This window comes from Rhincodon typus, chromosome 6 (genome assembly GCF_021869965.1).
Source record: "Rhincodon typus isolate 14 chromosome 6, sRhiTyp1.1, whole genome shotgun sequence".
NCBI lineage: Eukaryota > Metazoa > Chordata > Chondrichthyes > Orectolobiformes > Rhincodontidae > Rhincodon > Rhincodon typus.
In genome coordinates this window covers 65791069-65803513 of record NC_063337.1, presented here as the reverse complement: position 1 = coordinate 65803513, position 12445 = coordinate 65791069, and positions in this window count along the sequence as shown.

Here is a 12445-nt window from a genome sequence, read left to right as displayed (position 1 = left end):
TAGGATATCTGAGTGGCATGGATGAGTTGGACTGAAGGGCCTGTTTCCATGCTGTACATCTCCATGACTCTAATTACCCTCTGTCTTCTCTGATCAAGCCAATTTTGTATCCAACTTACAAATTCACATGGAATTCATGTGACTTAATCTTCTGGACCAGCCTACCATGAAGGACTTTATGAGATACTGTAGTATAGTCTATGTGGACAACTTCCACTGTCTTAACCTCTTCAACCATATTTGTCACTTCCTCCAAAAATTCAATCAAATCTGTGAGACAAGACCTCCCCTGCACAAAACTATGTTGACTATCCCTAACAAGTCCAATATTTTCCAAATGCAAGTGAATCTTCTCCAGAAAGTTCCCAACCATTGATGTAAGGCTCACTAGCCTATAGTTTCCTGGAATTTTCCGATTGCACTTCCTAAACAAAGGAAACTGTTTACAAACTGGCTATTCTTCAGTCTTCTGGGATCTCACCTGCAGCTTAAGAGGATACAAAGATCTCTGCCAAAGTAATCTCATCCCTTGCCTCCTTCAGTATCCTGGGATAGATGACAGATAGCCTCTCCAATCCGCTCTTGATCAACAGGGCAGATACTTCCTGGATAGCAGGTGAAAGCTTGCAAGATGCTAACGTAAGACCATATGGTGTCTCCATCTATGTCCTCCTGCTACCTGCTAGAGCAATGCTTGTAGTTTGTGTTAATTTATGTTGTGTCTCTATGAACTCCAGATGGTTCAAGTTCATTAGTAGAAAGGAGAAATTAATGTTTTAATAACATAGATGTGTAGGGATATGGGATTAAAGCAGTGCCATATTTTAATTTTATTTCTCTTCTGGAATTCTAAATGTACAGCTACTTTTTCAAATCAGTTTAAAGTAGACATGTTGAATATTATGATCCCTTAAGAACTGAATTTTCGTAGTATTTACTGTATGGCTTGAGATTTCATTTAGAAGTTATTACAGCAGTAATTAACTTTCCAAAATTCTAGCATATGCAAACAAAGGGAAGAGTTATGAAAAGCATGGAAGTCACAATGCCCATCGAATTAGCAGCCAGGGTTCCTGAATCTTGCCATCCTTATCTATCAGCCTCACATGAACATGCTGCTCCTGAACTCTGATCAACTGGCATTTAAAAGACTCCCACATGTCAGATTTGGATTTCCCTCAAATAGCTGCTCAGAATCTAATTTCTCCCATTCCTGTCTAATACTGTTATAAAAGCCTTCCCCAGTTTAGCACTTCCACCTGAGGACCAGTCTTATCCTTATCCAAAACTACCTTAAAACTTACAGAATCATGATCACTGTTTCTAAAATGTTCCCCCACTGAAACTTTGATTGCCTGGACAGGCTTTTTCCTCAATGCAAACTCTAATATTGTCCCTTCCTTAATTGGCTATCTACATATTGTTTCAAGAAACACTCCTGGAAGCACCTAAAAAAATTCTGCCCCATCTAAGCCTTGGAACTAAGGAAGTCAAAGTCAATATTGGGGGAAGTTAAAATTGCACACAACAACTATACTATTATTCTTAGATCTTTCCATACGTTGCTTACATATTTGTTTATGATCTCTTGCTGCCTATTGGGAGGCTATAGGATCAAGAAATAAAACCCTCACCTAAAACCCTGGAATTTTCCAATCTCTAAAATACTGGGCAAAGCCCTGGACTCAGGCTGCAGCAAATATACAACAGAGCCAGCAGAATGGAGATTTCTATCTGGGACTATGGTTTGGCCTGGAATTCCAATTTACACTTCACTCCAAAAGAACAATCAACTGACATTAACAAGACTCGAGCCCAAGAGAGCTTTTACACCTTGGGCTACCCAGCACAGACAGTATGGGGTCTACAGAGAGAACAGATATTCAACTTCAATCGAAATCCATTCACAGAGATACTGGGCATTCAACATTAATTGAAATCGGGTGCGGGTATAGTTACAACATTTAAAACACATTTAGATAAGTACTTGAATGGGAAAGGTTTGAAGAGATATGAGCCAGGTGCAGGCAGGTGGGACTAGTTTAGTTTGGGATTATGTGCAGCATGGACTGGTTGGATCGAAGGGTCTGCTTCTGTGCTGTATGACTCTGACTTATACACTCCAGTGGAAAAATGTCCCTGCCTATCCAGCCTCTCATTATAACTCAAACCTTCCATTCCCGTCAACAATCTGGTAAATCTCTTCTGAACTCTCTCCAGCTTGATAACATTCTTACACAGTTTGGTCACTTCTTGGAAAACATAAACTCCCAGCTGTTCACACAGTTTCTCAAGTTTTAGATCTTTTCAGCCAGCTCCCAGAATTACAATAAAGGTACAAATTAGCTATGTTCCAGTTGAATAGCGGAATAGGTTTGAACGACTGAGGTTTTTGCTTCTGCTTCAATGTGCTGGAATTTCCTTCCTAACCGTCTCCATCTCACCTGTTCCTTTGAAATGCTTCTTCAAATCCACCTTGTTGACCAGGCCTCATAACTTGTCACAGGCGCTTTTGCTTGACCTGATAGGAAGAAAGCACATCAACATCCTGGACATTTTTTCTGGCCTGTATCCCTAAACTGAGGATTTATGTAACAGCAGACAGACTTGGTTTTAAAATGTTAACTTGTTGTTATGATGATCTTATTATTATGGGTTATTTGCACTTACAATATTTTATTGTTTACACCAGGTTAAATGCATTTTTGACGTATTTAAACTGACATTACATCATTCATCCATAGCACATACATACATTGGGCCTGCTATTATGATGTCTAAATACATTAATCTTGCTGTTTATACTATATATTACCATGATAGTACAAAAATAAGCATCAAATCTAACTACCATACTTCAAAAAAATCAGTATCCCTTCCAAAGGAATGACTGGGGTTTTCAAAGTGAGAAGTACAATACATGCGACAATCATAAATTTATATAACGATGCAGCACGGAGGAGGCCATTCAGCCCTCCATGCCTCAGTTAGTACTTTGAAAGAGTGAATTACTGCTCCCTTGCTGGGTCTCAATTGCAATAAAAATCTTTACACCTCAAGCCCTTCATCAATTTCCTGTCAAATGCTATTGTTGAATCTATTCCAATCACTATGTCAGTTGAAAAGAAAACAAACGATTTCCAACAATTTTGTTTTCACCCTGTGTTGCTTCTCATTCTTTACTACTATCACCACCTCTTCTGCTACTGGAAGCAGTGTTTCCTTGCTTTACCAAAACTCTGGATCATTTTCAATACCTCTGTCAAATCTCTCATTCACCTTGTGTGGTCCTGAAAGAACAACTCCAGTCTCTTGATATTGCTTATTCCTGGTATCGGAGTGCATCATCTCTACACTCTAAGACCTTGACATCCATCCTAAAATTGGACACAGTAGCCCTGACATTGGCTTAAAAGTAACAGGAATAGTGAGGAAAGGATAGTTAGGGGTTGTAATTGTGTGGCCGAAACCTGGAGGTTGATCCTGCAGATCAGAATCTCTGATTGTAACTCATCTGGAGTAATTAATTTTGAATTCTGGATTTTGTGTCTCCAGTTAAGGCAGTGGGTGGGATGAAGCAATCTCAGCGCAAGCGAAAGGGACAACATACAGTTAGAAACTGGATGTATTCATGACGAATGGTCCACATAGAGCAAAGGCATCATCCAGATTTAATGCTGCAACACTGGAATTACTAATGGGTCAAGATAGAAGCAAGAGACGGTAAACTTTTCCTCAATAATGCAAAAGAAAGAAGCCCAAGGTTCTCATTGAGAAGTCATGAATGGAGGTAGCTGAAGTGGCGACATTCAGGAGTTTTTTTAAGCTATTCAGTGCAACACAGGGAGCAGTGTACTCAGCAAAACAGTTCCTTGATCAAACATGCCCAGTACTGTCGGGCCCAGTGCATTCAATACAATTCTTCCAAAAATACTGATAAACTGCTGGAACCACATGGAATAAAAACTGAATTTAACTATCGTTAAACACGTCACACAAGTTTAAATTTTGACCTATGGCTCAAAGCAGAAGTGCTATTGTGAACAAAGAACAAAACATGCATAGGAACAGGCCCTATGGGCCTCCAAGCCTGTGCCAACACATTTGCCCTTCCATACTAAAACTGTCTTCACTCACAGGATTCATATCCCTCTATTCCCTTACTATTTATATATTCATCCAGGTGCTTCTTGAATGCTGTTATTGTGTCTACCTTCATCACCTCCTCTGACAGCATGTTCCAGGTATTCACCACCCTTTGTGCGAAATACTTGCCTTGCACATCTCTTTGAAACATCCCCTCCAGCACCTTGAACCTGTGTCCCCTGGTAATTGACTCCTCCAGTCTGGGAAAAAGCTCATACTTTATACTCTATCCATGCCATCCATAATCTTATAATTTTCTATCAGGTTGCCCCTCAACCTCCTGTGTTCCAGTGAAAACAAACCCAGTCTATCCAACTTTTCCACATAGCTAAAATCCTCCATACCAGGCAACATCCTGGTAAACCTTTACTGTACCCTCTCCAAAGCATCCGCATCCTTCTGGTAGTGTGATGACCAGAACTGTATGCAATATTCCAAGTGTGACTTAACTGAAGTTCCATAAGCCTGCAGCATAATTTGCCTATACTTGTACTCAATGCTCCTTCCAATGAAGGCAGGCATGCCATAGGCATTTTATATTACCTTATCTGCCTGCACTGCCACCTTCAGTGATCTGTGGACATGCACACCCAGATCCTTCTGCATAAGAATCCTCTCCTAAGGGTTCTGCTATTCCCTGTATAATTTCAACCTGTGCTTGACCTTCCAAATTGCATTGCCTCACATTTGTCCAGATTGAACTCCATTTGCTATTTTTCTACCATGCCACAAACTGATCTGACAATCCTCCTTACTATCCACAACGTCACTAATCTTTGTATCATCCACAAACTTACAAATTAGACCAGCCACGTTTTCCTCCAAATCATTTATGTAGACCACAAACAGCAGAGATCCCAGCTATTGTGGATCACTGTGGAACACCACCAGTCACAACCCTCTATTCCAAAAAGCATCCTTCCACCACTACCCTCTGTCTCCTATGACTAAGGCAATTCTGTATTGAGGGTCTATATTGAGGAAAGGTCACTGGACCCGAAATGTTAACTCTGATTTCTCTTCACAGATGCTGTCAGACCTGCTGAGCTTTTCCAGCAACTTCTGTTTTTATTTCTGATTTACAGCATCCATAGTTCTTTTGTTTTTTTATCAATTCTGTATCAATCTTGCCAGCTCACCTCTAGTACCATGTAACTTCACATTTTGTACTACTCTGCCATGAGGGACCTTGTTAAAGGCTTTACTGAAGTCATGTAGACAACCTCAACTGCTTTTCCTTCATCAATCATCTTCATCACCTCCTCAAAAGACTTAATCAAGTTAGTGAGGCATGACCTCTCCCGCACAAAAGCATGATGTCTATTGAATTATTTATTATCATGTACGAGAATGAGGGGTGACCTTATCGAGGGATATAAAATCATGAGGGGCATAGATAGGATAAATGCATATAGTCTTTTTCCCAGGGATGGAGAATTGAAAACTAGAGGGCATTGGTTTAAGTTGAGATATGACAGATATAAAAAGGACCTGAGGCACAACTTCTTCGTGCAGAGAGTGGTGCGTATATAGAATGGGCTGCTGGAGAAAGTGGTTGAGGCAAGTACAATAGCAACATTTAAAAAGCATTTGGATAGGTACATGGATGAAAAGGGTTTAGAGGGATATGGACCAAATGTGGGCAATTGGAACTAGCTGAGTGGGTACCATGGTCAGCATGAACCAGTTTGGGCCAAAGGGCCTGTTTCCATATTGTATTACTCCATGACTCTATTCAATGTAAAAATACATCGAAAAATGTGTACCTTCACCATTCACATTAACTTAGAATAAGACAATGGAAAAGAATTAACTTAAGGGAGTCCAACTTTCCTTTCCACTGCTGTAATCCTGCTCTGGGTTTTCCGGGCCTCGCCATGCCTCCACCATAGTCTTGCACTCGGCTTTCCAGCCCACACCATGCTGCCGTCAGAGTCCCCATCTGGGCTTTTCAGCCCAGGCCATGCTGCTGCCAGCGTCCCACTCTGGGTTGCCTCACCGGCCTGCTCTCGCTGCCATTGCTTCACTGGGCTGACCTCATTTTCGCTGCTTCACCGGCCTGCTCTTGCAAGCCCATTCTTGATCCACCATTGCTGCAGGACACAATCCGTGCGTTCAGCTCCCACCACGTGGTTCCTGCTCACAACCTGGCTCCTTCCTGACTCCTCAGGTAGGTCATTAAAAGGGGTGGGGTGGGATAGAATTACTATAGAGGGAGAGAGAAGGAGAGAAAAAGAAAAAGGAAGGATAAAATAAGGAAGAGAAAGGGAACTGGTGAGCAGTGTGGAGCACCAAATGGAGTGACTTACCCTGCCACCATCTGGAAGTTTATCGTCAGTAAGTCCTTTTGCTTCTAAATGCATGTAAATCTTGTCCCTGAGAATCTTTTTCAATAACTTCCCTATGCGAGGTTCACAGGCCGGTAATTTCCTGGATTATCCCTGTTGCCCTTCTTAAACAATGGGACAACATTGGCTATTCTCCAGTCCTCTGGGACTTCACCTGTGGCCAAAGGCGATGCAAAGATGTTTGTTAATGCTCCAGTAATTTGTCGTCTTGCCTCCCTCAATATTCTGGGATAGATCCATCAGGACCCATGGACTTACCTACCTTGATACTTTTTAAGACACACAACACCGCTTCGTTTTTAGTAGCAACTTGCCTTAGAAATTTGATACTCCCTTCCCTGAGATCATCCTCCACCAATTCCTTCTCTTTGGTGAATACGGACATTAGTGTATTACCTTCCTCTTCTGGTTCCACATATAGATTCCCTCCTTTGTCCATAAGTGGGGCAACCCTTTCCCTGGCTACCCTCTTGCTTTTTATAGATGTATAAAAAGCCTTGGGATTGTCCTTAATACTGTTTGATGATGACTTTTCAATGACCCCTTGTAGCCCTTCTAACTCCTTGTTTAAGTTCTTTCCTACTTCCTTATATACTTCAAGGGCTTCGTTAGTTGCCATGATCCTAAGCCTTATGTATCCCTCCCTTTTCCTTTTGACCAAGGTCATAATGTCCCTGGTCATCCAAGGTTCACATAACTTGCCATACCTATCCTTCATTCTTGCAGGAACGTGCCGCTCTTAAATTCTCATCAACTACCATTTGAAATACACCTACACGCCTGATGTGGATTTACCCTCAAACAGCTGCCTATGCAGCTCTAATTGCCTCTAATTGCATTAGATTGCCTCTAACCAACATTCTCCAATTCCTGCCTAATATTGTTGTAGTTTGCCTTCCCCCAATTTAACACCTCCACTCGAGGACTGCTGTTATCGCTATCCATGAGTATCTTAAAACTCACAGTCTTGTAGTCACTACGCCCGAAATGTTCCCCCACTGAAACTTCACTCACCTGGCTGGACTCATTTCCCAAAACTAGGTCCAGTATATCCCCTTCCCTGGTTGGACTGTTTACATATTGTGTCAAGAAACCCTCCTGAATGGTCATTACAAATTCTGCCCCATCCAAGCCCCCAGCATGAAGTGAATCCCAGTCAAGATAGGAGAAGTTAAAATCACCCACCAAAAAGAATCCTGCTGCTTTTACATCTTTCCAAAATCTGTCTGCATATTCTCTCTTCTGACTCCTGCTGGCTGTTGGGAGGCCTGTAGTATGCCCCCAGCATTGTGATTTCACCTTTCCTATTCCTGAGTTAAATTTTACTTTTCCTACTCCCGAGTTGTGAAGTATTTGTTAATGACTCTTTCCTTCCAGGTAATTGTTAGCTGACCATCTTAACAACCAAAGCCACCTTCCCCCACCAGTCAGCCCCTGCAAACTTATATTTTCAGTCTGGCGTTAAATGAAATCTGAGGTATCACATAAGGGATACATAATGAAAGGTGTGGGAAGGACTGCTCTAGTGGCAGACATCACATGTTTGGATGGGCAGACTGTGGCATTGTGTTAATGTTACTTGATTGATAATCCAGAGGTACAGGCTGATGCTTTGGAAACATAGGTATAAATCTCTTCATGACATCTTGTTGAATTTGAATTCAATCAATAAATCTAGGGTGAAAACTAATCTGAAAAATGGCAGACATGAGAACTGTCACTGATTGTTGTAAAAATTCATCCAGTTCACTTGTGCCCATCCTTATTTGGGCTGGCCTACATATGACTTCAGACGCCCTAACTCAAAATAGCCCTCTGAAATGGACTAAGAAGAGACTCATTTCAAGGCACAATAGGGATGGAAAATATCCACCTCCCACAAAGGAAAAACATAAGAACATATTTGTAAATGTAATTCATGTATGAACTAGAAAGAGAAGGCAACTCAATCTCTTCAGCATGCTTCACCAAGATCATGGCTGATCTGAATACTCCACATTCATGCATGCCCTTAATAACACTGCAAAACAAGAATGACTTAAAAATATAGCAGTGCTTGCTGACACTGAAATTGCGGGTCAACTGCACACGTGCTCTCTTGGAAACTCGTGTGCATCATGAGTAATGTCTGTACTGCGAATGTGGTTGAATAGGTACAGCATTGAATTGGGAATCGAACAAGGCTACAGAGAGAGAAAACAGACAGGGGAAGAAAGAAATCAGATGGAAGGGGAAGAGTAAGAATGAATGGATGGAGGTGAGAGAGAGAATGCATGGAGGAAGCAAGAGAATGGATGGTGGTGAGCAAGGGAACACATGGGTGCTTCCCTCCCCTCCCTGATCCATTCTGCCCCCTCCCCCTCCCCGGCACACTCCTGACCTAGCTCTCCAACAGAATCACATTACGCTGGCTCAGGGCTGCACCACTTCGCAGTTCCACTTCATCCTTGGCTCATTCACCGTGCTAACAAGAAAATTTTTCTTCTCCTTTCAGGCATCAAGGCACACAAGACACAACAACTCAGAGACAGACATGGCTGTCTGGAACCTTCCTTCCCTCCCCTTCCCTCTGTCTCTATCCCCTCCCCCAACCCCACCTCCTGTCAGGTATTCACCATCGCTCTTAACCTTCCGCTCTCTGATGCTGAATGTTCTGTACTCAGCAAAGGTCTCAGCTTTATCCCTCTGCGTCCCCATCTTAATGAATTTTGGGCACGACATGATGTCAAACTCTTCTTCTGCCGTCTTCGCCTCCATGCCCATTTCTTTGGACAAGAGTCCTCTCCCTATCCCACAAACCCCTTCACCCAGCTCCAAAACTCTCCCTCCATCTGGACCCCTCCCTCTGGCCTTTTACCTGTACTCGATCTGATAATTGAGAACTGTCGACATGACATTGGCCACCTCGACCACGGTCACTGACCTTACTTCATCTGGTGATCTCCCTTCCATTGCCTCAATGCTGATAGGCCCCAGCTATGCACAGCTCGCTTCCTCCTGTAAAGACTCCATTCCATTCTCCCAGTTCCTCTGTCTCCATTGCATATGTTCTGGTGAGGCCAACTTTGACAAGGGAGCCTCCAAAATGTCCACCTTCTTCCTCAACCGAGGACTCCCCAGCACTATTCTCGACAGGGCCCTCAACTAGGTCCGAGCTATCTCCTGCACTTCCACCCTCACCCCCTCTCTTCCTTCCCGCAACAGCAATAGGGTTCCCCTTGTCCTTACCTACCATCCCACCAGCATCCACATCCAGAAGATCATCAGCTCACCACTTCCACCACCTCCAGGAAGATGCCACCAGCAGACACATAGTCCCCTCCCCTCCCTTGTCTGCCTTCCGCAGGGACCGTTCCCTCCGGGACACCCTGTTCCACTCTTCCTTCACTCCCAACACACCCCCACAGCCCCATGGCACGTTCCCCTGCCAAAGGTGTAACACTTGCCCATTTAACTCCCCCCTCCTCAAAATCCAAGAACCCAGGTGAAGTAGCATTTTACCTGCACTTCTCACAATCTAGTCTACTGCATTCACAGCTCACAATGTGGTCTCCTCTAGATTGGGGAAACTAAGCATAGACTGGGCGACTCTTTTGCAGAACATATAAGTCCTGCCTGAAAAAAAGACCCTGAACTTCCAGTTGCCTGCCACTTTAACACACTGCCCTGTTCCCTGGCCAACATCTCTGTCTCAGACTTGTTGCAGTGTTCCAGTGAAGCTCAGCACAGGCTAGAAAACAACACTTCATTTTCTGCTTAGAGAACCTGCAGCCCTCCAGACCCAATATTGAGTTCAATAATTTTAGGGCCCAACTCTCCCATGTCCTAGCCCCCTACCTGTCACACCAGGCCTCAAATAGCCACTAACGGTCTCCATTAGCAGCTGTTAACCCTCCCAGCCAGATTGTTATCCACTCCTTAGTCTGTCCAACTGTTCTTCTCTCTTTTTGGGCTATATCTCCACCTATCTTTTACTCCTTACCCCCTCCCCCAACCCTATCCTCTGCATATAAACCAACATTTCCTAGCCACCATCAGTTTTGAGGAAGGGTCACCGGACCTGAAACGTTAACTCTGTTTTCTCTTCACAGATGCTACCAGACCTGCTGAGGTTTTCAAGCAATTTCTGTTTTTGTTTCTGATCTCTTCGCGGCTGTTTGTTAATGCATACATGTGCCATTTCTCCATGGTGTCAGCAAATGCAGCATAAAAATATTCAGAGACTCTGCTGCCACTGCCTTTGACATGAGAAAGTTCTAAAGACTCATGAATATCTGAGAAAAAAAAGTTCTCCTCATCTCTGTCATAAATAGGCAATCCCTTAGTTCTAGATTCCTCCATAAAGAGAAGGATTCTCTCCAAATGCACTGAACCTTCAGGGTTTCAAGGTTTATGATAGACCAATGCCTTTTCTGGAAGGGGTTCCGAAGACTCCGTGAGACAAAAGAAAATGTCTGCTTTGTTTTGAAAGGGTGATGGATCCCGTATTGCACACACCCCATGAAATTCTATTTATCTTAAAAACGTGCTTTTTTTTCCGGAGGAGGAGCAGGAAGGTTGGGTCTAGGCCCGAAATGTCAACCTTCCTGCTCCTCCGATGCTGCTTGGCCTGCTGTGTTCATCCAGCTCTACACCTTGTTATCTCAGATTCTCCAGCATCTGCAGTTCCTGCTATCTCTGAAACAATTTTTTTTCGATGGTTCTGATTCCCATTGATTTTGATTCATGTTTACAATGACTCACACATACAGTCGAGTACTCTTTCACCAATACCTTTTCAGGAAGTTCTACAAACTCATGACGGTGAGAGAAATATTTCACCTCATCTCTGTATTAAATAGGTGACACTTGCTTTTGAAACAGCGACTCCTGTTCTCCCACAAGGGGATATATCCTCTCGATGTCCATCCTATCAACAATCTTCAGAATCTTATATTTTTCAAGATTCATGATTTAGACAAATGTTCTCCTTATTTTGATTTGTATTTACAATGCTTCAACAATTCATTCAAAGACCTCGCTTCGACTGCCTTTTTAGGAAGGCAGTTCCAAAGACTCAGCGAGACAAAAAAAATCCTCTGCTTTGTTTTGAAAGGGCGATGAATCCCGTGTCGCCCACATCCCATGAAATAATACACTTATCTTAAAACGGTGTTTTTTTTCTCCTCTCTCTCTACCAGATCTAGCTGTCCCACGATACCAGGTTACAGGTTTATTTGAAACCACAACCTTCCGGAGTGCTGCTCCTTCAGCCAATGTCTCTGGGACCTTGTGATTTCAAATAAACTGCTGGCTCAAAGTGGAGAAGATCTCCAAGAAGATCGCACATATTGACAGGCACTCCACCTGATGATTCAGCAGCGCTGCGAAAGCTTGTGATTTCAAATGAACCTGTTGGACTATAACCTGGCGTCGTGTGACTTCTGACTGTGCACCCAGTCCAACACCAGTACCTCCACACCACTGATCTACTTGAGCTGCGAATTATGTGTTTCCAACACTTCCAAGGGTGGAGAAGCTGCACTCTAATGTTACAGATCTCAACGCCATATTAAAAATCATAAGTCACACAACACCAGAAGACAGAGGGTGGTGGTTGATGGGAAATGTTCATCCTGGAGCTCAGTTACTAGTGGTGTACCTCAAAGATCTGTTTTGGGTACACTGCTGTTTGTCATTTTTATAAATGACCTGGATGACGGCATAGAAGGATGGGTTAGTAAATTTGCGGATGACACCAAAGTCGGTGGAGTTGTGGATAGTGCGGAAGGATGTTGCAGGTTACAGAGGGACATAGATAAGCTGCAGAGCTGGGCTGAGAGGTGGCAAATGGAGTTTAATGCGGAAAAGTGTGAGGTGATTCACTTTGGAAGGAGTAACAGGAATACAGAGTACTGGGCTAATGGTAAGATTCTTGGTAGTGTGGATGAGCAGAAAGATCTCGGTGTCCA